This window comes from Arachis ipaensis, chromosome B06 (assembly GCF_000816755.2).
Source record: "Arachis ipaensis cultivar K30076 chromosome B06, Araip1.1, whole genome shotgun sequence".
Lineage (NCBI taxonomy): Eukaryota > Viridiplantae > Streptophyta > Magnoliopsida > Fabales > Fabaceae > Arachis > Arachis ipaensis.
The window spans coordinates 136154104-136159911 of NC_029790.2; positions in this window are offsets into that span (position 1 = coordinate 136154104).

A 5808-nucleotide genomic window follows, 5' to 3' on the forward strand; every position below is an offset into this window, starting at 1 on the left:
TATAACTTTTAATAAAAGATTTTTTATTTTTTTAATATTTTTATTTTTATTATTAAAAATTTTTTAAACACGTTAAAAAATAAAAAAAATCATTAAAAAATATGTTTTTTAATAATTTAATGACACTGAAACAAATTTTTAGTCTAATTTTTTTATGTCAATTTAATTTTTAAATCTTATTTTATTTTATTTTAAATAAAATAATTTAAAATTCTATCTTAACTTATTTAAATTTAAAACTCAATTGTAATTTTAAAAGAAATAATCTCCAACTAGCTATAACGCTATTTTAAATTTAAAAATGTTCACAGATGATAATAGTTAGGTTGATAAATAAGGTTGCAACAAATTTACAAAAAATCATTCAGAGAGTTGGAAGAAATTGTGAAGAATCAAACTAGCCACAGTCTACACTAGGGGTGTTCGCGGTGTGGTTTAGTTCGGTTTTAAAAGAAAAAGTCATCCAATCCGAACGCTTAATTTATGTGTAATACAGTTTGGATTGGATGAATTTTTTTTGGAAATCCGATCCAATTACAAGCAGTTTGGATCGGTTTGAATTTGCGGTTTTTTAAATAAAAAAATTAAATACATATAACAAGTCTCAACATCAAATTTTAAATAATCAACAATGACATAACAAGTTTTAACAATATCTTAAAAAACTAACGATAACATAACAATAGAAATAAAATTATAGGTTAGTTAAAATAAATAAATAAATAACATTTTAAACATAAAATATTTATTAAATAATAATAATACATGAATAATAGAAAAATGTATAACAAATTGAACATGTTATAAGTATAATTGTAAATATAATAATAAAATAATAATATTATAGCACATTGTGCGGTTTGGATTGGATTGGATCGGTTATGAAAAGTAGATCCGAATTCCGATCCAATCCAGCGATTTGCAAAAAATAGAATCCAATCAAATCCGAATTAGTGCGATTTTAATCGATTTTCGATTTGGATCGGATTGGATAAGCAATTTAATTTGAATCGATTTAAATTTAAACACCCCTAGTCTACAGACACTAATAAAACTATATTAAAAATGAGTTATTTATCTACCATCGCAGTTAATTTAATTTAATTCAATTCAACGCAAACGGCGAAAGCTAGTGCACTCTAGGTAAAGTAGGGAGTGCAGCACTCTTTAAAAGTTAACCTGCTATCAAAAGTAATTAGGTAAATTAAATTTATTTATTATTGTTATTTTTTTTTGTCATGGGCTGAACAAACAAACCGGCACTAACAAAAAAAACTAATTCGCTCGTTTAACACAGGACTATCTTTACACCAGAAAAATACTCAGAAAAATTTGATGGACTTCCTCCGTTATTCTGTTATTGTTGATGTGATGTCTTCCAAGCATTTTCACTATTTTGTTTGCTAGCAGGTGCTTCCACTATTGTTCTGTCTAGCCACAAATTTTGACGCTCTTGAATCCACCCTATTCCACATTTACCATAAATGGACCTTCAAAACCCGAAAAATTGCTGCCATAGAAAAGGAAGACGCTGTCTGTCGTCGCTGCTGTTTGGCTAACTCCAAATGTAAAACTGATTCTGTAGAAGAATCCGGTCTCCATGAAGGCGCCAGGATTCTCAGATGACAACGCAATCAAAGCACAAAATACATGACAGTTACAACAAGTCCATTATCTTTTATTTCAAATTATCCTCAACGTGTACGTAATACAATGAAAAATTAAAATACAATTATATTTAAACAATTATTTGTATTATTTTTATTAATTTATTCAAAAAATAATTAAATTTTGAAGCTAATTGGTATAAAATATTACATATATAAAACTAAGAAAAATTTTTATTTGTATAAGAATGAGCCTAATAAATAATTATTTTATTTAATATATAATTAAGAGTATTTCTTTTTTTCTAGATTTAGTACATGAATTTTTAACTTATTTTTTATGTATTATTTATTTTAATTCTAAAGTCCAATAATTTTTTTTACAGACATGTTGTTTTTAATATTTATATACTATTTTTTTATTTTGAACTTCAGCCCAATACTTGAGACTTACAAAAAAAATTTAAAACTTATCAAAAAATGATTAACCTGATTAACAGGTTACATTTTTAAATCCAGACCATTCAAATAAAATATAATAAATGAAGAGTTCAGATTTATGAATTTACAAGGTGTGCAGCACTCCATACTTAGCAAGGAGCGTTTAAGGATGAGCCAACGCAAACTATATTCAGATTTTCCGCTCCTACCATCTTTGCTTCTCTTGTAGTACTTGAACATATTCTCCTTTTTCTCTTTGCACCAAGATTCTAAAATTTTAACTCGAACTTCTCTAGTTACTGATTTATATTTATTAATTTACTAGTTTAACCGATTCAACCGTAATTCAATTAGAATAATTATTTTATAATAAAATAATAAATAAAATATACTCAAATATAATTATAATATAATATAAATTTTAAAATATTATTTAAATTAATATGATCTATGGGGTTTATTAAACTTTTCAAAATATTAAATTATAGCTATTTATTTGTTATATATATTAAGTTATGCCCTTAAGTTATATGTTTTATTTATGATAGTGTTTATATATATGCTACTTGGAGTTAATGCAACATTATATAAATACTAAATAAGGCAAACTATGACTGTTTTTGGCTGATTTTATTTGATTACTAAACATTTTCGTATATATATATAGTATATTTTGATAGATTAAATGATTTTTGTCCGTCTATCAAAAATAAAATCGTAAGGTTCAAAATATTAATACAAATAATATTTATAATTTTATTTTTTATTTTAATATTTTGACTTTATTTAAAAACCTACAATTTTACACTCAATACTAAATGGAAAAAGTATTAAGAATATTAGAGATTTTTTTCTAAAATTATATATATCCATTAAATAGGTCAGTCTATTATACTTATACGAATTAGATACACTTCAGATCTCATATAACAGTTCAGTGTATTTTCAGTTTTTCACTCTCTAACTATATATGATAAATTAATAGACTATACTACATGTACACTAAAATCAGCCACCAAAGTTAGTCGTCATTATAAAATACATATCGGAATACAAATATACATTGAAAATAAATTAAATCACACATATATTTATATACAAATATATTGGTAGCTGATTTTAGTAGCTGATTTTAGTGTACGAATAGTATTTTTATAAATTAATTGATTATGTTATGTGTATATTAAAATCAACTATCAAAATTAGTTATCAGTATGAAATACATGTTAAAATATAAATACACATTGAAAATAAATTAAAATATATATGTATTTATATATAAATATATTAATAACTAATTGAAACGAGAGTAAATGGTTTTGCGCGAAGAGTTAGAAGTCAGGAATGGACTGAGGTTTAGTTTGGTAGAATTTTTATTTTTTAAAAAAAGTTTATAAAAGTTAATTTTAAAAAATGGCTTTTTAAAAGTTGTAGTATTTATATTTGGTAAATTAAATTAAAAGTTTTCAATAAACACAAGTAATAATAATTACATTTAGTAAAATAACTTTTAAAATTTAAAAATACTCTAATAAACATAAATGTAAGCATTAAATTTAAAAATTAGTTAACATACGAGATTATATTAGATTTTTTAATTTTCAATTAAACGGAAATATCAATCATAAATCACTATTCTTAAACACGACAAACATTAGAACAAGCTTATTTGAGTTCATGGATTCAATAAAAAACCAATCTCAAAATAAAACACAATTCTATTTCTTGAGATAAACAAGTCACTTAAAATATATTAAAAAAATGTTCATCATCCACTGTTAAATCCAAATATTTAATCACCGTTTTATCTAGATATCAACTTAAATATAAAAATAACAAAAACATTACTCATAAAATAGATTAATCCATGTCAGAATCACTATCACTATCACTATCACTATCACTATCACTATCACTATCACTAAAATCGCTACTGGTATAGCTATATACTTTATTGGAGCCCTTTTTCCGAGTGATAGGAATCCATTTGCGAAATTCATCAATAAGATCGGGATGGCCGCGCAAAAGTGTAGCAACCTGCATGCATAACAACAACAATGTGTGTAGCTATATGTTGATGTAAAAATTTAGATGCAATTAAGTTCACGTAAAGTTAATAACTAAAAATTTAAATAACTGGACTAAATTTTTATTTAAAACCAAATGATTACAATAGAATAGGGATAATGGACACGTCACTAACGTCGGAACTTAGTTGGGTGATAGATTTTCTTCCATCTTTGTACTCGTGCACTTTATTTTGGAGCGAATCGTAATTCACCAGAAACCGATCCTATATGCATCATCATCAACACACAAATATTATTTATACAATTAATTACAATCAAATGTGTGGCGTACATTAAACAAGGAATTGATTTAGGAGTTACCTCGATCTTTCTCCAAAGGTTTTCGGGGACTGTAAATCCACCAGGCTTAGTCGACCTTCATTAATAACAAAAAATTTAATTATCAAGTGTTACGAACAATATATATTGGATATATGACTATGACTATGACGGATTAATTAAACCAAGTTTCAAATAAACATATAAATGAAATAAACATAGTTTAACAAAACCAGAAAAAGTTAAAAAAAACTTATTATTAAATATATCTATATGTCATAATTTTGTAAAGTTTAAAAATTTTAATATACTAAATTTTTTTTGAAAACTATATCATGTACCACACAATTTTGTTTTTTACTACTTGAATGATGTTTAAAGAAAAAAATAAATAGATAATAACCTTGTCGATTGCGAGTTTCCAGCGTTGCGGAGGGGAGTAACAGTTTCAGGTTCAGAAGATTCAGTATTAGAAAAAGAATCGATAGATACTTTCTCCAAATATGTTGCTGCTGCCAAGTGTTGGGAGAGTAACGTGCACGAATCTTGAAGAGTCTCAGGAATCAATTGGTCAAACTCGTTGAGAAGATCTGGATGATCCCGCATAAGTATAGCAGCCTGCATATAACAATATGAAACATTTTTCAAACTAATAAAAATGGTGGAAACTCAGGTAAAGTCGACTTCACGAAAAGTTAATAGCTGAGAGTTATTAGATGATTTGACTAATTTGACTAACTTTTCACCAATAAAAATAGAATATAAATTATGAGTTTTTTTTTCTTTCTTTTAAAAGAATATATGTAACTTACTTAATTTTTTTAAAAAAATAATTAACTTAATTAATATCTTGCTACTTTGAATTTCAATTATTTATGTAAAAGATGAACCGGTTAGTAATAATTTTTTTAAAAAATAGTAGAAAATATTTTAATGAAAACAGTTTAGTTTAACTCAATTAACTTTAAATATAATAAATTTATACTAAAATGCGGTGGATTCAACTGATTTTTTCACTCGAGAAAAATGAACTAAGATATATGATTTTTTTTTTTAAATAATAGTTTTTTTCTTATTTATTTGAAAAATTTTCCTTCCCATAGCAATAATGTGTGTATGTATCGTTGAAACCAAACATCACAAAGACATAAAAAAATAGAAATAATAGATACATCACTAACATCGAAACCTAGTTGGGTGATAGACTTTTTTCCCTTTTGGTACTTGTTTACTTTATTTTGAAGCTTGAGGTAAATATCATCCTTCTCACAAATGGATGGCAACCGAGCCTGCATGAAAAATTTAAAATTTAGATGGATATAATTTAATATTTGAAAAAATTAATAATAAAAAACTTTTAAATTATAAAATTAGATAGAATATAAATCAATTTTACCAAATTTAAAATGGTT